Genomic DNA, 22,590 nt, shown 5'->3' with positions numbered 1-22,590 from the left:
CTAAATACAACAGACCCAATCTTATCACATAACATAAGTCTCTGGTCCCTGATAACATTCCAACCTGTGAGCTCATCTAAGCTTATCCCCCTACACTATCCCATCATCATCATCCATGTGCTTATCCAAGGATTGTTTAAATCTCCCTATAATGTGGCTGAGTTAACTACATTGACAGACAGGGCATTCCATGCCCTTACCACTCTCTGCATAAAGAACCTGCCTCTGACATATGTCTTAAATCTATCACCCCTCAACTTGTAGCTATGCCCCCTCTGACAACCTGATGTCATCATCCTAGGAAAAGGGCTTTCACTGTCTATCCTATCTAATCCTCTGATCATCTTGTATGTCTCTATCAAATCCCCTCTTAGCCTTCTTCTTTCCAGTAAGGACAGACCCAAGTCTCTCAGCCTTGCCTCATAAGACCTTCCCTCCAGACCAGGCAACATCCTGGTAAATCTCCTCTGCACCTTTTCCAATGCACGTAGTGCAGCACAACGTCTTAGTACTGAGATGAGGAGCAATTCCCTCAGACAGAGGGGGCGGATCTATGGAACTGATTATTGCAGAAAACTGTGGAGGCCAAGTCATTGACTGACTTCAAGACAGAGATAAATGGGTTCTTAATTAGTAAGGAGATTAAAGGTTACAGGGAGGAGGAAGCAGATTGGGATTGAAAAACAAATCAGCCATGATCAAATGGAGGAGAATATCCAATGGGCTGCATGGCCTAATTCTGTTCCTGAAGCTTATGATCAATTCTGGGCACCACACTTTAAAAAGGATGTATTGGCATCAGGGAAGGTGCAGAACAGACTTACAAAAATAATTCCAAGTATGAGAAATTTCACTTAAAATGATAGATTGGAGCAGTGAGCCAGTTCCATTGAAAAAAGGAAGGTTAAGAGGCAGTTTAGTGAAGACATTCAATATCATGAAGGGTTTGAATGGGGAAGATAGGAAGAAATGGTTCCAATTGGAGACAGAGTTGAGAACCAGAAGACAGAGGCAATTGTTTCTGGAATCACCTTCCTCCATGAGCGAAGCTGATGCTCCTGAAGTTCTTACTGCCTCTTCTGTCTTCTTTTCTTGGAATCTACAACAGATGGGAAATCCATTCCATTCGGTCATCATCCAACCAGACAAATTGAGAGAAATGCAAGAATATTTCACATCCATGTTTCCACATCCCTCAACCATTCCCTCTGCCACTGGCCTTAACATGACCCTTCCTGGAAGAACATTCTTCATGGAAGAGTTTTTATGGTGTGCACCAGAGACTGTTGCATCAGAAAAGGAGGCCTTTCTGACCATGTCTCTGTGCTAGATCTTTACAAAATCCATTTGTGGCCTCATGGTATGATTGCACCACAAAACAAGGCCATTTTCAGCTGTGCTGGCTCTCTGCAAAGAGCAGCTCAGCTCGTCTCACTCCCCTGCCTCTCCCCATAGCCCAGCTCCTCAGATAATTATCCAACTCTTTTTGGGAGTGGGTGATTGCAAAAGACTCTGTTGGATTCTGACACAGTGCACTTCAGACCCTTACCATTCACTGTGGGAAAAGTTATGAATCTTGTTTTTATTTCTTCTATCATGAACTTGTCCCTTAAAAGGATATTGCATACTCACTGTGAACCAAAGTACCACAAGACCGACCTCCCGAATTCTCTCATGTGTTATCACACTCTCTTGCACACACTTACATTCTCTCTCTCTCTCTCTCATGCAAGCACACACACATACAAGTCAACACGGTGAATTTGTATTTGTATTTGCAGTATTATATTGGCGAATACATTCTATTTTGCTCAAAAAATGCACAATCTGCAGACAGTCGATGCAGGCAGTCAATACACAGAACATTTTGTAAATTCAATTTTGGAAATAGAACCAGTCTGACTCACGACCGGGATACAGACAGACTCTGACCTCACACCTTTAATACATTGCCTGAGCTAAGATGTCATCTTTTGTTATAAAACTTTAAGTTATTTCAAGAACATGTCTTAAACAAAGTTCTGGGATTTATATATTAATGAACCCATTCTAAAAGATGAAAGAGTTAACAATTCAGGTTTGTTCAATGTATCATTTCAGTTCCATAAATTTGCAATTTTTTGCTATAAATCTGTGTTTTATAATCTATTTCTCCACAACAACCTGATGAAGGAGCAACGCTCCAAAAGCTTGTGCTTCCAAATAAATCTGTTGGACTATAAACTGATGTTGTGTGATTTTTAACTCTATCCACCCCAGTCCAAAACTGGCTCCTCCTAATCATCCTTAATTATTTGCATCATGGAGTAACTAACAGTGACAATCTAACCTGCACAAATTGCATTCTCACAAAATATAATGCTTTATTTTATTATCTCACTCTAAACAATTTCAGAACAAATAAATGGTATCTAAGGAAATTAGAACAATCATTGCTCTTTTGTTAAAGATTAAACACGTGCTGAATGGTCAATTGTAATTGGCAGATCTGATATTGCAAGCTGTCAGAACTCTGCTCCTTCCTCAGGCACGGTGCGATAGGGAGGTAATGAGACACAGTATTTATAAGCAAAAAGTTAACAACTTTAAGCAGCCCTAGTTGAATCCTTTAATCAGGTAGGAGGTAGACTGCTGATTAAAATGCAAAATCCAGATTCCTTTCAAGTCTTTATCCCTAGATAATTAAAGGCTTTATCAATGTACAAGTGGTGAAATCTCAGGTTAGAAAATGCACTGTAGGTGTAAGATCCCATTTAGAATCTGTTTACGTTTTAAGCTGAGGTCAGGTTTCATTTTTTAAATTCACAGAAAAAGAATCTTGAATGAAATAAATTGTGTGTGTGTGAGGTAATTTTTGACCTTGTCCATCCCTGTCCAACTCCAGCATCCCCACATTGTAATTAGCAGAGGCTGATAGTGCAGTGAAAACAGTGTGAGTTCCTTAATGTCCCATGTACACCGTGTGCATGGTATTTACTCTGAACATTGCTCCTGGGAAGCCAAGTGCCCTTCAACCACTCTACTCTCTGCAAATTGGGATCTCAAAGCATATGAATGACTATGCTCCAAAATGGGGTGAGGTGGGGGGGGGGGCGGGGTGGTTAACAATATCTGGGCATCAACACTCACTTGGAGAAGCCCTGGAATGTTACATGAAAAGTTACATTTTTAGGGTTAAGGGAAGAAGGGGCCAGTAAGAATAAAGGAGGACTTCTGCTTACAGATTATGTTTCATGCCATTAGGATTTGCCAAACACTGCATGTTATTGCAGGGCAAGATGGAAACCAATTGCTGCACAGGAAGCTCCAAACAACAGCAATGTAATGATAACTAGAAAATCCGGTTGGTTTAGTGTTGTTGGTGGAAATTGAATAATTGGATGGGTTATCCAAAGAGCTGTGCAATGGGCAATAGCCCCACTTTATGCTGCACCATGCACTGTTTCCATGACAATCCAAACCCCACCAGAGGTTTAATACCACATTCACCTGCTGTAATGAGATATCCCCCCTCCCCAGTCTCTCAGCAGCCAGCACAGTCTCCCAGCACTGCTTTCGAGTCATCCCACTCACCTTCAGCAAGCTAAGGGGCTGTAGCAATTTTCTGATGGCAGATTGCCTGTAGGATAAACCAACCCCTGTAGTTCTTGTCTTTATGGCTCATTGTTGATGTCAAACAGTAACAATGCATTGCCTTTATTTTTTCTGTATTTAATTTGCAAATCTTCTTTTCTTCCAATTTGTACATTTCAAAGGAATATGCTGCAAAGGTCCTCAGGGCAATGTATGTGATTGTGTAACTGAATGTGGTCACCTGATAAAGTTGAATTAACAACAGTTGAGAAACTGTTTCACCCACAGCACTGTTGTAATCTAATGCTTTACATCTTGTATATGTGTTCAACCAAAGTGGGCTGTGAGCCTTAGTAATTCCACCCGGTCACTGTGTGACTTATTACTTTAACAAGTTACCCTCATATATTTGATCACCATTAAACAAAATGAAAGAAAACAATCTTGCTGCTTCATGTTGGAATTCAAAGTCCATGGCAGTGTTAATATATTCAATTGGCTGCAGTTATAATATTGTTTAATATAACTTTGCATTGTAACACAAGATACAATCACAAATAATGAACACTGGCTGGATGGAATTGTTGTGATTGAACAGAACTATAGTTCATCCAATTATTTTAGACCATTTGTTTGTTGAAAATTAAATACCAGCTCGTATATATCCCTTGTGGCATCATTCCAAGTCATCAGGGACATGGGGAATGAAAGTGTCTCTATATTGAGCAGATGTCACTGCTCTGCATCTCATTGAAGTCTCTCAGCGCTGTCTCTGTTTATTCATTTGAGATGGGCTGAAGCCTGTGAACTCTGAAAGGTTGATTTTCAGCTCAATGAGACTGAGGTTAGATTGCATTCACTGCTGATGTTTTGTGGAATGCATTTATCTTTCTAGAGTTGAACAGAGCAGGAGCAAAGTCCCTAAGGCTTTTCTGTTCATCTTAAGGAGCTTGTATGTAGAGATTCTGGGCTCCTGAAAGAGCTGCTTTAAGGTTTTCGTTATCTCTGTGTTACGTGTCCTATTCATTCTATATCTTAATTGTCTCTCTTCTATGTGTCATTTCACTTCTGTCTGGAGCAGTACTTGTCCTGATGAGTATATATATCAGGACTTCAGACACAGAGTACAAAATGTGATCTTCAATGACAATTTTAATATTATAATACAATCAATCATTCAGCTCTGGCCTCTTGTGCATTTCCAGTTTTAGACATTGCCAGTCAGAGTTATCGATTTATTTGCCAAAGCTCTGGACTTCCTCCTTGAACCTGGTGACTCTCCATCTCTCTCTCCTCTTTCAAGATGCTTCTCAAAATCTACTTCATTAATCAAGCATTGGGTTATTTTCCCCACTCTCTCCTCATCATGCTTAATGTCAAACTTGTTTTATAACATGGCTAATTTAGGAGCGCCATATAAATGCAAGATGTTGCTGTTATTCTGTATGGAACATACTGCAAGTTCTGAACAATGTTGTTCATCTCCTGAAGTGGAATTTTGTCAAACTGTACAAATTTGCAAAGTCTACTCAAATATAACTCGATTGGTGTATCTTTCTTTCACAATTTTTATTTTCAAGAGTCAATGCTGATCATCAAGAGTACAGCAAGTTGAGGGAGAGTTACAGTTACCAGGATGAAGTTTTCAAAATTCATGCACAGACCACTTTGTCGGTTTTATTCGAACATTTGCTTCATATGCAACTTTATCCAAACTTTATGAGAGTTATGCCTGTGGCCATTGTAGGGAGCTGGATATTTCTGAGAGTCTCTGTAGGTGATCCATAGTGATCAGTAAATAACATAATGCAGGGATTGCGCTGGGATGTCTCCACTTGCCTGGATGTGTTCAGCATCACCACTCAAGAAACTTGTCAAACTTGGGACTAAGAAGTCCGCTTGATTGTCACTGCAACTACGGACTTTAACATTCATCTTCTCACTACTGATAGACAGTGACAACAGAATGTGTGATCTACAAGAGGCAATGTAGCAGCCCACCAAAGTAGCTTTTAAACCTGTGACCTCTACCATGTAGTAGAAAAAGGGCAGTAAATGTATGGGAACATCTTCCCTTCAATGCTAATTTAGAATTATATCAGCGGTCCTTCACTGTCACTGGGTGAAAATTCTGGATCTAAGTCTCTGGCGCTATTGTCGGTGTTCCTACACCCCAAAGACTGCACCAATTTAAGAAAGCAGCTCACTACCAGGGCAATTAGGGATGGCAACAAATGCTGGCCTGACCAAAGATACCCAAATCCTATGAACAGATTAAAAAGAATTCCCAATACATCATAAATTTCCAAAATCCTTCATACAAATTTCAAACAACCAAAAATTGACACTGAGCCAAAAATAGAGACTTTAGGATCAGTGGCCAATTGGTAGGTTTCAGATGGCAAGGGAAGGTACAAGAGAGAGAGGATAGAAGATGGATGATTGATGACACTTACTTCCTGTGAGTGACAGAAGTGAGGTTGCAATAGAGGACAAAACTGGAGGATCTGAAATAACTCAGAGAATTGTATCATGATGTGCAATGGAGGGATTTGTATAAAAGGATGAAGATTTTAACAACAAATTATTGTTGAATCAAGAACCAGTTCCACTTCAAGAAACAGGAAGGGGATGGTGATTAGGACTTTGTAAGAGCAGAGGTTGGAGTGAGTTCATGTCTAAGGCTGGCACAAGTTTAAGAGGATGGGAAGGGGCATGAGGAAACACTTTTCCAGCCAGAGACTGGGGGGTGTCTGGGGTTTGCTGCTCAGTATGATGGTTGAACTTTAAATTTATGCTAAAAATTTATGCCCTGGTCAGCATGTGAAGTCCAAGAACCTGCAAGGCTAGGGGCTAGGTTCTGGATTAGAATGGGTGGATAGCCTACTCAAGCAGCAGAGGCACATTGAGCTGAACGCGCTCTCCCTGTGTTGTAATCTATGGTACAGTGATGCTGTGTGAGGCACCTGATATGGAATAAGTGAGGCTGAATGTAGCTAAAGTGTAAAAAAAAAGTAATGTAAATGAGGGTGGTACATTTGTACAATATTCCTGACATTTGTACCTTAGCAACCAAGGCATCCAGTGTTGTTGATGGCTCAGTAGTGGCAGGAATTTTGATTTAAAAGGCCAATTTCTCCACGCTAATCAATCTGTTCAGAAACTGGCCTTTGTAACAAGTATTAATTTTAAATTCATCAGGTCGAATGCAGCAGGTCACTTACACTGTGGTAGAACACAACAGGGATTTTCCACAACACCAATTGATACTGACACCTCTCAGCTGTCTGAAATGCAAATCCATCTGAACCCAAAACATGTGTCAGTATCGGGGTGTGAGCAACAAACCACACATCTTCTGCTTCAGCCCATGTAGACTGAAAGGAACACATGCCCTTTTTTTTGCCTACGGCATTATTCACAGCAGCCATTAAACCAGTCATGTCAATATGCATATATATGTGCTCTGAATTAGAATTAGAATTAGCTTCATTGTCACCACTTACAGCACCATCTTAAGTGCAAAGGTATCGAGGTACAGATTCTTAAGTGAAAAAAATTTGAAAAACAAGGCAATAAAAAGAAACAAAAAAGAAATCCAAGTCCTTTATTTGAAAGCTTCTTCAATTAGAATAAGTATTTGACTTTCAGATCCACATACATTTATTTATATTGTCCCATTCAAATTAACAATTCAAATATCTCAAACTTTTTCTGTTTAATTGGGTAGCTCATTTGAAAGGCAGGTGACGTAGATCAGGCAGACTCTGTGGAAAGCCAACAGTGAGGCACTAGCTGATATTAATATTCAAGGTTCCTATCTCAGGGACCGTTGGTTCAGCAGACACAATGGTATTTTATTTGCAAACTGACATGCAGTGATTGTTAAATCTGTAACTATTGTAAATCTATAGCGCATCCTTGTCATTGTTGCCTCTTCTAATTTACTATTTTGTAATTTTGGCAGTTTACAACCTAAGTTGCCTATTAATAAAATGCTCGTCCTATTTCCTTCCAAAGATGAGGAAGATCACATAAAATCACATTCTGGTTCATGGGAGAAAGCGATGAGTTAAAGGGTCAACCCAGAAAATATATGAAGTGGAACTCCACAAGTTTATTGGTGGAAGGTAAGAGGATCAGAAGATAAGTCAGCTGTGCTAGTGAATTGCTTGTTCATCGATAAGGCCATGTTTACAGACCAGTAGGTCAGGGAGCTCTTGTGGTGCAGTGTTAATGTCCAAACCTCTGACTGAGAATACCCAAGTTCAAGTACCACCCATTCCAGAGCTATGAAATAATATCTCTGAACAGGTTGATAAGAAAATATCGAGCGCAGTAAATTAGAATGGAGTTTATATGAAGACATTAACCTGTACCTGAGGTTAACATAAGTGATGTAGTGACAGGAAGAGAACAATTGAAACCACAGAATTTTGTGATTTTCTTATGCCATTGAATATTTTCTGTGGTAAATATCTGTCAAAGTTTAATTTTAGAACCATGCATATAAAAATTTCCCTTTCAAACTGCATTTTAGGTGTCTGTTGGGGAAGGATGTCAAGGAGGAGCCTTGAGCTCCATGTTTAGCAGCACAATTGATCTTTACCCAGAGATCTTTCACCATGCACCATGGGAGAGGCTCCTGGAACAGTGTCCACCAAACACTCTGCCCCTCCCAGTCAAGTACGTTATTTTTATACATTTTGCGTTATGATAATCACAAGTAACATTGGTGTCATTGTCCTCCCAATCTATACATCCAATCCTGCAAATATAGTCAATGATGGACATCTTCAAGGACAGCCCTATGTTCCCCATAATCTTGTGATGTCACTAGACACCTTTATCACTCATTCTTGGGATCTTACAATGCTTCTCATTAATTTACTTTCCAATTCTGGCAGTTATACAGTTTCTCAGACATTTATCAGCTGCATCCTATTAATTACTAATAAATTAGATACTGTCTTATCTCTAAGGACACTTCAAATTCTGTTATTGATTGTATTCCCAACTACCCTAATTACAGGGGATACAGAAGATGCTAATTTCTACTAACTGCTTTAAAATTCATAACATCAGTTCTAATAGTAAATTTAACTATATCTGATATTATATGGTTACTCCTAATGTTAGAATTCTTTTGTGTTGTGAACAGCTTCTGTCTCACTTGACACTGGAAGGTCAGACAAACACTGCCCCTTTACCTTGCAGCTGCAAGCGTGACTCCTTCTGTTCACATGCCATCTGTAAATGTGTTTTAAACAGGACATTGCGTCTGAGATGAAATTTACTGTCACTACTCTGAATATTTCTACACTAACTTTTTACTTGATAAGACAACATCCATTCAAATTCCATTAATATAACTGAAACTCAAACAATTTCACAGCTCAATAAGTTTGTTTGAACTCTTTAGATTTTATAAAATACATTCTCATTCCCCTTTAACATTACCATTTGTCTGGATCCTTCCTCCCTTGATTCTTGAATGAACGAATTCAATCGAGTGGTCTCCATCATTATCTACGTTCGCTTATTTTGGTTGCGAAGCTGCCTTTGTATATTTTCTTGAAGTCAAGCTAGTGCTCTTCCGAAGGTATCTGGTTTCCCCATTTATCGTTAAGTCCCCCTCGCTGATAGGATGGTGTCTCCCCTCTGCTGTCTATATTCCTTCGTTTAAAGGAATTCAGCCAAATTTCTTAACATTAGGTGTAGATTGCATTTCTTAATTTCCCAATACACTGTAGTCCGTTACCGAAACAGTCTTTATTATTGTGCAATCATATTTTGATTTTAATTCTTGCCAAACTACAAATTTCGGACTGTTCCCAGCCATGTTCTTATCAGATTGTCTGGTATGAACATCTGAAACTGTGCATTTCTACAAAACTCCTTGTATTTCAATTTGAAAGATTTGTTACTCCACCTAGACCTTGTTACCTTGGATTTATCTTATTCTCAAAGTTGCCACTGTCCTAACTTATGATCTCGCTTTAATACTGAACTAAACAAGCTATTTCTATCTCTATCACTAAAAGTCTTCTCTGCCATTTCCATGCCAACTCTATGGGCAGCCATTTTGTGCTGCCTCTGGCCTGGCCTGCCCCAACAGTGTCCCCAACACCTCATGGACTGCTCACCTTCTTATCAACTTCTCCAGGGCAATTAGGGATGGGCAACAAATACTGCCCCAGTGGGCAACCACTCACATCCCAAAACAATTTTTTTAAAAATAAAATTTTCAAGGAAATGGAATTGTATTAACATCATGTTTTAATAACTCTGCTTGGTCTGTGATGTTGTAGGCTAAAGTTTGATTCTGCAGAAAGTTTCAGTGAATGCATGAGATTATTCATCCTTTTCAGTACAGAATGTGGTATATCACAGAAGAATTACAGAATTGTTAAAGGTGCAGAATGTGGCCATTCAGTCCTTTGTACCTGCACTAGCTCATCAAATAAACATAATCATCGGGTGCCCATCTGTGGCATGCCCCTCATATCTTTGCCCATATTTTATTTTTATTCAAATTACTATCCAATGACCCCTTAAATGCCTCAATTGAACCTACCTCCACCACTTCTCAAGACACTGTTTCCTCGACCCTAAAAACTCGCTAAGTGAAAAAGAATTTTCTCACTACATCTTTGTTTCTTTTGTAGATCACTTTACATCTATGCCCTCTCATTCTTGTTCCTTTTATGAGTGGGGGCAGTTTCTCTCTATCTACTCTGTCCAGCCCACTCATAGTTTTGAAGACCTCTTTCAAATCTCCCCTCCTCCTTCTTCTCTTCAAGGAGAATGGTTTCAATTTAGAATCATAGAATCCCTCCTGTGTGGAAACAGGCCATTTGGCCCACAAGTCCACATTGACCCTCTGAAGAATTTCCTAACCAGACCCATTCCCCTACCCTATTACTCTACATATATCCCTGAATAATGCACCTAACCTACACATCCTTAGGCACTATGGGCAAATTAGCTTGACAAATTCATGTAACCTACACATCTTTGGATTGTGCGAGGAAACCAGAGCACCTGGAGGAAACCTACGCAGACACAGGGAGAATATGCGAACTCCACACAGACAGTCACCTGAGGCTGGAATTGAAGCCAGGGCCCTGGTGCTGTGTATCAATGTGCTGTCAATTTCTTCAATCTATTCCCATAATTGAAGTTTCTCATTTCTGGAGCCATTCCTATGAACCACATTTACATCTCACCTATGATGTGGTACCCAGTATTGTACACATTACTCTAGTCAAGGCCAAGGGTCTTCTACAATTCAAAACCACCTCCTTGCTTTTGATTGCATTGTTAATAAAGCCAGAAGTACTGAATGATATATTAACTGCTCTCTCCAGTTGCTCTGCCACCTTTAATGATTCGTGCACATATATATATCCAAATCCCCCTGCTCCTGCTCCCTCTTTAGAATTGTAAGCTCAAGATTGTCTTTCAACATTCTTCCTACCAAAGTGCATCACCTCACATTTCTCAGCATTGAAACTCATCTGCCACCGACCTGCCCATTCCACCAACTGTGTTTGTCCTTTAGGAGCTTCACATCATCCTCCTCACAGTTCGCAATTCTTCCAAGCTTTGTGGCATCTACAAACTTTGAAACGCCCCTTGCACATCAAGATCCAGATCATTAATATGTATCAGCTGAAATATTAGTATATTTCATTTTATGATAAGGATCAGTGAGGATCATATCAGCACAAACAATCTGCTGCAGTGTTGAAATCATTAAATAGTCAGTGGAAGAGACTTTCAACTCTTCAAATCTTGACATGTATATATGAAGATAATAGAATCTCACTTTTATTTGGTGTTCAGTTCAGGTTGATCAGAAGATCTGCCTGCTGAGCATGCTGTGTTCCGTCAGTATTGCACTGTTTTCAAACAATCTCGTTTTCCGGAAATTAACTAATGACGGAAATCATTTAATTGACAAGAGAACCAGCGTTTCATCTGGAAAATTAAAATAATTGACATGATCACCTGAAAGTACATGTTGGAACATGAAAACTCACCTTACTTAACTGAAATCTCTCCCTCTCTTGCTCTCTCTCTCTGCTACATTAGCAGATGTTTTAACTCAGAGTTACCTTCTCCATCATGAGATCAGACAAACCTGTGCATTCTACACGTGATGCTGCCCTATAATGTCATCCTGGGCTGCAGAATTCTTAGCATCATTGTTCTGGATAAAAACTGAGATCAACTAAGGAGAATCCTCTAATCTTTTAATGAATATCTTAGAATGATTGCAAATGTGCAAACATGTGAAAAATAATGCATAAGTGAAGAATGGTTGCTGTGTCCACTTTGTCTTGCACAGATTTGTTACCTTACATATCACAATACATCGCAATCCATAGCCAGCTGGAAATGTACAGTCCTCAAGGACAGGTGATTAATAGACCAATCTTACAATCTGCTTCATTCATTAAAGTGAAGCATTTTTATTGGTAGCTGCAACAGGAATGGAGGAATTTCCAGAGAATAGGGAATTATCCATTGGGCTGAAGGCAATTACTTGGCGTTAACAGAACAAAAACAGAAGCTACATGCTGAAGTTTCAATATGTACCTATCAGTCTGAAACACAACCTTTTGATTTCCTGTACCTGTCAAAGCTCAGGCTTAGGCTTCCATTTTGTGGCAAAAATGGCAGAAGTAGCTGAACGTAGCGGAAACCCCAACATGTCAGTGATGGTTTATGCAGAGAGAGGGAATGAGGCAGCTTGCATTTTGTGGAGGCAGCTGACCTAGAAATTAACAGGTGCCTCCGCTCCTGTACAACTTTGGTAACTGGGAGTCTGAAACACATTGGGTGCAAATTAGGCCTGTTTAAATAGTTCTAAACTTTGAGGATTTATTTAGATAACTAGAGTACCTTTTCAGAAATATAAAGTACCCCTTTGGGTATGGTCTCATGAAACCTTAGGATGCAATTAGGTTGCACATTGTGGTAGTAAGGTGATGTTTGTGATTGATAAATGTAGATATTCACGTGCATTAAAAATACATAAATTTGTGGCTGTGGAGCTTATATTTGAATTGTACAAGTACATGTCAAACAGATAGGTTAAACTGTAAAGGTAGTTAAAAGTCCTGCCCTTTAAATCCCTTCAGAACAAAGAAATATCTCGACTATTTAAAAACAAAATCATTGTTTGTTATTTAATATTGTTGACTTAAGCCTAAGAGTCTCTATTAGTGGATCTCATTTGTTTTCACTCAAGAAAAGGAGAATATTGTAGAGGAGAAGACTGAGATATGGATTATTAGACTAGAAAGGATTGAGGTTAATAAAGAGGCGTTGTTATCAATCCTGGAAGGTGTGAAAGTAGATAGGTCCCCTGGGCTGGATGGGATTTATCCGAGGATTCTCTGGGAAGTTAGGGAGGAGATGGCGGAGCCTTTGGCCTTGATCTTTGAGTCGTCACTGTCTACAGGTTTAGTACCAGAGGACTGGAGGATTGCAAATATTGTGCCCTTGTTCAAGAAGGGCAGTAGAGATGATCCAGGTAATTACAGACCAGTGAGCCTAATATCTGTTGTAGGAAAAGTTTTGGAAGAGTATAAAAGATAGGAGTTATAATCAACTAGGAAGCAACAATTTGATTAGAGATAGTCAACATGATTTCATCAAGGGCATGTCGTGTCTCACAAACCTCACTAAGTTTTTTGAGAAGGTGACCAAGCATGTGGATGAGGATAGGGCATTTGACGTGGTGTTCATAGACTTCAGTAAAGCCTTTGATAAGGTTCCACACGGTAGACTTTTGGAAGACATGTGGAGGCATGGGATTGAAGGTGATTTAGCAGTTTAGATTAGAAACTGGCTTTCTGAAAGAAGGCAGCGAGTGGTGGTTGATGGAAAATATTCAGCCTGGAGTCCAGTTACTAATGGTGTGTCACAAGGATTTGGGACCATTATGAATGACTTAGATGCAGGCATAGGTGGATGGGTTAGTAAGTTTGCAGATGACACTAAAGTCAGTGAAGTAATGAACAGTTTGGAAGAATTTTGTAGTCTGCAGGGGGACTTGAATAAACTGCAGAATTGGGCTGAGAGGTGGCAAATGGAGTTCAATGCAGCTAAATGTGAGGCGATTCACTTTGGGAAGAATAACAGGAAGGCAAAATACGGGGTCAATGGAAAGATTCATGGGAATGTGGGTGTGCAGAGGGATCTTGATGTCCATGTACATAGATCCCTGAAAGTTTCCACACAGATTGATAGTGCTGTTAAGGCGGCATATGGTGTGTTAGATTTTATTGGTAGAGGGATTGAGTTCCAAGGCCATGATGTCATGCTGCAACTATTCAAAATACTGGTGTGGCCTCACTTGGTATATTGTGTACAGTTCTGGTCGCCCATTGAACAGGAAGGATGTGGAAGCATTGGAAAAGGTGCAGAGGAGATTTACCAGGATGTTGCCTGGTCTGGAGTGAAGATCTTAAGAGGAAAGGCTGAGGGACTTGGGTCTATCCTCTTTGGAGAGAAGAAGGCTAAGTGACGATCTAATAGAGACATACAAGATGGTCAGAGGATTAGATAGAGTGGACAGTGAGAGTCTTTTTCCTAGGATGATGACGTCAGTTCGTACGAGGGGCATAGTAGCAAATTGTAGGGTGATAGATTTAAGAGAGATGTCAAAGGCAGGTTCTTTACTCTGAGCGTGGTAAAGGTGTGGGATTGCCCTACCTGCCAATGTAGTTAACTCAGCCACATTAGGGACACTTGAACAATCCTTGGATAAGCATATGGGTGATGATGGGATAATGTAGGGAGATGTCTTAGATTAGTCCACAGGTCGGCACAACATTGAGGGCGTTGTATTGTTCTATGTACTATGGATGGCTGCTGGATGACTGTTTCATGGCCCTCCATTTTCACAGCCAGGTGCTTGCCATTTCAATTTGTTTGGGGCATCTAGTCTACTTGAAGTGGGACTTTGAATTCCAATGCTTCCAATAATGTAAGGAATTGTACACTTGAATAAAACGTTTGTTGTTTTAAGGTTTTATTTTATTTTGTTTATATTTTCCATGGGATATGAGTGTTAATGATGAAGTTATAGCTGATTGTCCTTTTGAGGCAGTTAAAGCAACATAATTTCGGAGGGAAGTTAAGAATCAACTATATTACATTGAGTTTGGAGTCACATTGAGGCCTTTCTAGATAAGGGCAGTGGGTTTCCTTCATTGAAGGATATCGGTGAACCAGGTGCGTGTTTTCTTTTACAAGAATCAAAAGCACTAATCTGGGGTATCTATCACTGAGTTATGTTTTAAGTTTCTGATTTTAATGAAGTGACTTTAAGTTCTATCCCCAGAACATTCTCCTGGCCTCTTAATAATAGAATCCCTACAGTGTGGGAACAAGCCATTTGGCCCAACAAGTCCATACTGGCCCTCTGAAGAGTAATCCACCTAGACCCATTCCCTTACATTTACCCCTGACTACTGGACCTAACCCATACATCCCTAGCATGGCCAATTCACCCTGACCTGCACATCTTTGGATTGTGGAAGGAAAACAGAGCACCCAGAAGAAACTCACACAGACATGGGGAGAATGTGCAAACTCCACACAGACAGTCATCCAAGGCTGGAATCAAACCCAGATCCATGGTGCTGTGAGGCAGCAGTGTTAACCACTGAGCCGCCATGCCTGCCCACTAACATTACAATTTTATGAAAGGACAAGCTAATCTACTGGAGCTTTGCGAGGGTATAATTCATGAATAGATAAGGCAAAACTAGTGGATGTGGTGCATTTGGATTTTCAGAAAGCTTTCAATAAGGTCCCTCAGAAGAAGGCAAAATTAAAACTCACTAGATAGAAAGTAATATATAAACACATATCGAGAATTGATTGACAGACAAGAAGTAATTGTGAGAATAAATGAGCCAGTGACTAGTGGGGTACCATGAGAATCAGTGCTTGGGTCCTTGCCAATCACCGCATATATCAATGATCTGGATGTAGGAACCAAATGCAACATTTTTAAGACTGAACAGGATTGTGAGTTGTGAGAAGGATGCAAAGATGCTTCAAGATGATTTAGACCAGTTGAGTGAGTGAACAAACACATACCAGATACAGTACATCATGGATAAAAGTAAAGCAGTAAACAGAAAGACAGTATTATTTAAATGGTCGAAGTGTGGATGTACAAAGAAATGAACAGGCAGCTACAGCAAGCAATTAGGAATGCAAATGGATGATACATTGCAAGAAGACATGAATTCAGGAGTAAAGATGTCTTCCTGCATTTTTATGGGGCCTTACTGAGACCACAGTTTTTTTTCATTAGATTCCCTATCGTGTGGAAACAAACCCTTCAGCCCAACAAGTTCACACCGACCCTCCAAAGAGTAACCCACTCAGACCCATTTCCCTCTGACTAATGCACCCAACACTATGGGCAATTTAGCATGGCCAATTCACCTGACCTGCACATCTTTGGACTGGAGTAGTGTGTGCAGTTTTGGTTTCTCCACCTAACAAAGGATATCCTTGCTATAAAGGGAGTGCAGTGGAGGTTCACTAGGATGTTACTGAGGATGGAAGGACTGTCATGTGAGGAGAGTTGGGTTTGATTGGGCCTGTAGTTACTAAAGTTTAGGAGGATGATTGAAAATTCTGACAATTGTGGACAGAGGAGATGCAGGGAGGATGTTTCCCTTAACTGGGCAGGTTAGAGGCAGGAGACATAGTCTCAAAGTACTGGGTGGAGAACTTAGGACTGAGATAGGGAAACATTTCTTCGTTCAGAGGGGAGTGAACCTGTGGAATTCTCTCCCAGAGACTGCTGTGGAGTCCAAGTCATTGAATATACTCAAGAAAGACAGAGATGCTTTTTTAGATATTAAAGGCATCATGAGGGATGATGAGAAAGTGGAAATATGGCTTTGAGATAGAGGATCATATTGAAAGATATAGCAGGTTCAAAAGGCCAAATGACCTAATCCCACATCTAGTTTTGCTGTTTCTATGTTTACACCACCATCCTCCATTGTGCTATGTAAATACAGACAATGAATTTTTATGAATAAGAATTTTTATTCCCCCTGAATATAGCAAGGTCTACAATAGACACTTAAAACTTCATCTTACTGAATCTCTCCCTGACTCTTTAGGTCTGCCCATAGTGGATATTGGATGAGTTGGAATTCTAAGTGTAAATGCAAAGGTTGTTGGTTAGGTGGGGCATGGGTTGGCATGAATTGCAATCAAGCATGAAGGGTTGGGAGCTAGGGCAGAGAGATAGACATGAGTATGAAGAGTACAAGAATACATTACGCAAGGGGTGAGATGGATTGGGTACAAGGATTGAGTGGGGAGAAATGAGGGGGCGTGACTGTTAGAAGGATGTTTTGCTTGTTTTCTTTTTCAAAACCTCAACACGGAGTTCGTTCCTCAAAGAGAAGCCTTTTGCTCAGTTTGTCTCTCATCATTCTAGGGTCTCCCATCCTCAATTCCAATGAAACTGTCCACCCACATTGAAGGTTCTGAATTCTGAGCGATCGTTTACAAGGTCGGGATTACAGAGCTAGGAAATGTTCTGAAACTGATGTTCCAGCCCTGGAACACAAACCCAGGCCTGTCTTTCTTCATTCCAAGCTCATTACACGTTTCACAACTTTAGAAGCATTGCTCAAGCCACTAGGTCATAGAATCCTGGAATGTTATGACATGGTGCCTCTGTGGTTAGCACTGCGGCCTCACAGCGCCGGGGTCTGGGTTTGATTCTAGTCTTGCGGGACTGTCTGTGTGCAGTTTGTACATTCTCCCAATGTCCACATCAGTTTCCTTTGGGTGCTCCAGTTTCCTCCCAAAATCCAAGGGTATGCAGGTTAGGTAAATTGGCCATGCTAAATTGCCCATAGTGTTCAGGGAGGTGTAGGTTAGGGGCATTAGTCAGTGGTAAATCTAGACCAGGAGAGGAAAGGGTCTGGGTGGGTTACTCTTTGGAGGGTCAGTGTGAACTTGTTGAGCTGAATAGCCTGTTTCCACACTGTAGGGATTCTGTGACATAGGAGACCCTTTGGCCCATCTTGACCTTACTGCCTCTTTGATCAAGCTAAAATTTCAGAAAAGGAAGTGCGGATACTGGAAATCTGAAACAAAAGCAGACATTTCTGAAAAAACCCAGCAGGTCTGACAGCATCTGTGGAGAGGGAAAGCCAAGTTAACATTTCAAGTCCAGTGACTCTTCTGCAGAACTGTTCTGGAGAAATGTTAAGTCTGTTTCTCTCAACAGATGCTGCCAGACCTGCTGAGTTTCTCTAGTTATATCTACTTTTGTATTTCACAGATTTATTGTGCTGTGTCCTATGCATCCTTTACTTTTAACCTGTAACCCTAACTTTTAAAGTTTTTTCAAGGAATTAGTTTCTATCATGTTTTCGAGTAGAGTTTCATATTTCCAAATTCGGACGGTCGGCTAGGTATGAGGAATGCCTGTGTTCCTGGTGAGATCTTGAAAACCAAGGGGCAGCAGGTATTCCCCGCAGTTTTTCTGTGACATGTCTAATTGTTTCAATCGTGTGGTTTGCAATGGTATTGGTCTGGAGCTTGCATCACGTGCATGCTGACGTGGCAAGTGGCTATTGGTGGAGCTGGGCTGGCTTTGTTTGCTTTCCTGTGACCTCTTCACTGAAATTCTGGGTTAGAGTTATAGAGTCTTACAATAATACAGCATGGAAACAGGCCATTCGGCCCAAACTGGTCCATGCTGACCATGGTACCCTGCAGCTAGTTCCAATTTCCTGAATTTGGTCCATATCCCTCCAAATCCTTCCTATCATGCACCTATCCAAATGTTTTTTTTTAAATGTTCCCATTGTACCTGCTTCAATCATTTTCTCTGGCAACCCATTCCATAAACACACCACTCTCTGCATGAAGAAATTGCACCTCAGGTCCTTCTTAAATCTTTCCCATCTCACCTTAAACCTATAACTTCACGTTTTCAATTCCCTATACCTGGGAAAAGGACTATATGCATTCATCTTATCTATGTTCCTCATGATTTTATACACCTCAATAAGGTCACCCCACATTCTCCTACATTCTAGAGAATAAAGTCCTATTCTGACCAACCTTTCCCTATGACTCAGGCCTAGTGGTCCTGGCAGCATCCTTGTAAATCTTCTTTGCACTCTTTCCAGTTTGACTATGCCTTTCCTATAACAAGGTGACCAAAACTATACACAATACTCCAAGTATGTTCTCACCAACGACTCATACAACTGTTACATAACATCCAAACTCCTGTAATCAATGCCTCGACCGATGAAGGCCAACATTGGATTAGATTCCCTACAGTGTGGAAACAGGCCCTTCGGTCCGACAAGTCCACACCGACCTTCCGAAGAGTAACCCACCCAGACCCATTTCCCTCTGACTCATGCACCTAAACTATGGACAATTTAGCATGGTCAATTCACCTCACCTACACACCTTTGGATTGTGGGGGGAAACCAGAGGAAACTGGCAGAGACATGGGGCCGATGTACAAACTCCACACAGACATCGCCCAAGGCTGGAATCAAATCTGGGTCCCTGGTGCTAAGGCAGCAGTGCCAACCACTGAGCCACTGTGCCACCCCAGCTATTGTGCCACCCCTAAGGCATGCTGAATGCCTTGTTCACCACCCTGTCTACCTGTGCTGCTGCTTTCAAAGAACTAAGTATTTGTACTTCTCGGTCCCTGTGTCCCACAACACTCTTCAGGACCTTACCATTTACTATATAGTCCTACCTTGGTTTGACTTTTCAAAGTGCAACATCTCACACTTATCTGTATTGAATTGCAATTGCTCACTTCCCCATCTGATCAAGATCAGATTGTTTAATTTAGTCAGGGATTGTTTAATCAGGCTGTCTCCAGGGATGGACAATCAGGATATTTTTTTTTTTAAAGTAAGAGAGTGAGGAAACCATAAGAGATAGAAGGGAGAATCCAATACTGTATCCTCAACTCAAGCTCCCATTGCAAAGTATGAGCAGTAGTATCTGTAGTTCTCAAGGTCACCACCATCCTTATACAACAGGCATCTGAGCACAATGGAACCAGAATATGCGCAGAGGAGAATGTATCAATGTCCAGACAGTGATACAGGAACTCAACCCAATGCTGGCCTTGCTCTGACCCCAACCTTTCTGACAGTGAGTGCCTTTGGACACTAAGTACACAACGACAAGTGCCATGATATACAGTGATTCCATCCCTTTCTGATAGTTTTAAGGTCAGCTTTGACCACATTGCCATGAAGTATGCTGTTCAGTTTGAGCATATTATATCAAGATCATTCCTTGCAAGTCAAACAGGCAGTGACATTCTCAAAACCTCACATGGTGTTCAACTCTCCTGGAAACTTGCTGGAGCAGACTGACAAAGTCATAGAGTCACAGAGTCATAGAGATGAACAGCACGGAAACAGACCTTTCGGTCCAACTCATCCATGCTGACAAGATATCCTAAATCAATCTAGTCCCATTTGCCATAACTTGGCCCATATCCCTCTAAACCCTTCCTATTCATATACCCATGCAGATGCCTTTTAAATGCTGTAACTGTACCAACCTCCACCACTTCCTCTGGCAGCTCATTCTATACACACACCACACTCTGTGTGATAAAGTTGTCCCTTAGGTCCCTGTTAAGTCTTTCCCTCTCACCTGAAACCTAAACCCTCTAGGTCTGGACTATCCCACCCCAGGGATAGGACCTTGTGGTCTACCCAATCCATGCCCCTCATGATTTTACAAACCTCTATAAGGTCACCCCTCAGCTTCTGACACTCCAGGGGGAACAGCCCCAGCCTATTCAGCCTCTCTACATCTGGTCACTCATGGTCAGAACTTCCCAACAAGCCACAATCCATAGTGTAGCTGGTATTTGGAGGGATCCTTCCTATCAATCTTGTGTATGTGCCTGGAGTCTCATCACTGTGGCCAAAGTTGCTACAGTAGCAACAAATCCACATGAATATAATAAAACAAAGCAATGTGGATGTTGAAGATCTGAAACAAAAACAGAAATTGCTGAAGAATCTCAGCAGAACCTGGCAGCATGTGGAGAGAAAGCCAAGTAAATGTTTTGAGTCCAGTGACCATTCTTTAGAATGGCCAAATGTATTTCTCATTCTGGAATGTCTATTTGAAGGTCTGAGAATGGTGATGTACTGGGCGCAGGAGGGTGGTTCAGTGGCATTGGGTTCACAGTTCATCCTCAGCAGTTCCATGATGCAAGACCTTTCTGGTCTTTGCACTTTATGGTACACCATGCGAACAAGAAGTGGTGTCAGTGATGGTCACTCTCTGGCTTGCTTGATATCTACTTCTCTTTTAGTGGACAGGCCATTCTGAGGACAAAGACCTCACACTCAGTGATGGACAGGCAGAAAACTTGTTTGATCTATTGTTGAGATTCAATTAAGAGCAGCCATCCTTCAAAGTCTTCCCCTATTCACGCTGAAGAAACAGAATCAATTTTTTTTTAATATTCCCTCACGGGTCTTGCATATCACCAGCTACACCAACATTTATTGCCTGTCCCTATCTGTCCTTGAAAAACTGAGCTGCCTTCTTGAATCACTGAAGTCCATGTGCTGTAGGTACACCCACGATGTCAGGAGGAAGGCAATTCCAGGATTTAGTTTCCTCTCGGGCTGAATATTTTCAAACAGCTAAATGCACAGAATAGAAAAACAACACCTGACCAAATATTTGCCTCAACAATATTCCTTGTTGAAATCAGATGAAATACGTTGAGTAAAAATGCAACGTATCAGTCTCAGATATAGGGAACATCTTGTGATTGAATCTGTTGATGGCGTAACGATTTAGTTTAGATCCAGATCTGGACACCACTTAGGATCATTACCACAGGGAACTCTAAACTGCCGGTTGACTGCATAGAATATCTGATCCTTTCAGCTGTAGTTGTAGTTTTTCCATCATTAATGAGCAAAAAGTATATCTTTTTGAATATAATTCTTAAAATGTATCATGTGGTTTGAGTTTATTTTTGGTGCGAATTTTATGTTATGCAGCCAGATTTCAAACCCAAATTCGAAAATTGAAGAAGGATTGGGAGATAAAAGGCTGTCTGCACAGTGATAACTGTTGGAATTTTCACAAGCAATATGGAAATCACAGGGTAGATCAAAACCAGCAGTACAATGGATACTGACAGGGATCCAGTGTCCTACCAAATATTTATAGCCGGATGTTTTTTTAAGATCATTGACTTCCTACATTAAACAATGGCTACACTTCAAATATATTTAGTTGACTGAAAGTGTTTTGGGACATCTTGGAGTTGTGAAAGACATCAGTGCAATGGCAAATTCTTTCTTCTTTGCATGAGTTTGAACAGTTCCCAGAAATTACATATGGAACATAATTTTGCAAAGTTTTGCTTGAATTTGAATTGGAAGCAATAAGCAAAATCTTGCCAAAAAAAAGTCCAGTGATTCTGAGAGGACCCTTAAAGGGGGGAGGAAAAGGTGAAATTGTTCACTTTGACAGAAGAATGAAAAATAAGCATATTATTTTAATGAAGAGAGACTGCAGAACGCTGAGATGCAGAGGATCTGAGAGTCCTAGTGCATGAATTATTGAAGATTAGTATGCAGTGACAACATTTAATGAGGAAATCTAATAGAATGTTATCATTTACTGTGGAGGGGGGGATCGAGTACAAAAGTAGGGAGGTAATGCTTCAATTATACAGAGCATTGGTGAGACCACATCTGGAGTACTGCACATACTATTGGTCACACTATTTAAGGAGGGATGCAAACACTTTTGAAGCATTTGAAAGAAGGTTAACAAGACTAATAGCCGGAATGGACTGGTTCTCTGGTGAGGAATGATTGGTCTGACTAGGCTTCTATCTGCTGAAGGAAGAGTAAGAGATGAGTTGATTAAAATAGATATGATTCTGAGAGGACTTGACAGGGTAGATGTGAAGAA

At 40.7% G+C, this 22,590-nt stretch overlaps 1 protein-coding gene across 2 annotated transcripts in view; it reads left to right on the top strand.

Annotated features, from left to right (window-relative positions):
- The window catches only part of LOC122564562 (cadherin-12-like), a 623,768-nt gene that overhangs the window by 207,692 nt on the left and 393,486 nt on the right, over positions 1–22,590 (top strand). Inside the window, exon 1 of one of the 2 annotated variants that reach the window (XM_043719638.2) lies at positions 7,612–7,703. The exons of the other annotated variant lie outside the window; for it this stretch is intronic. The gene's annotated coding sequence lies outside the window, so the exon portion shown is untranslated. Of the gene's footprint in view, positions 1–7,611; positions 7,704–22,590 lie in introns of those variants that run through there. 2 annotated transcript variants of the gene reach the window in all.

This window comes from Chiloscyllium plagiosum, unplaced genomic scaffold, assembly GCF_037043375.1.
Source record: "Chiloscyllium plagiosum isolate Xiang-an unplaced genomic scaffold, Cpla_swu_hap1 HiC_scaffold_34, whole genome shotgun sequence".
Taxonomy (NCBI): domain Eukaryota; kingdom Metazoa; phylum Chordata; class Chondrichthyes; order Orectolobiformes; family Hemiscylliidae; genus Chiloscyllium; species Chiloscyllium plagiosum.
The sequence above is the reverse complement of the archived record's forward strand: the minus strand, read 5'-3'. Positions and strand labels throughout refer to the sequence as shown.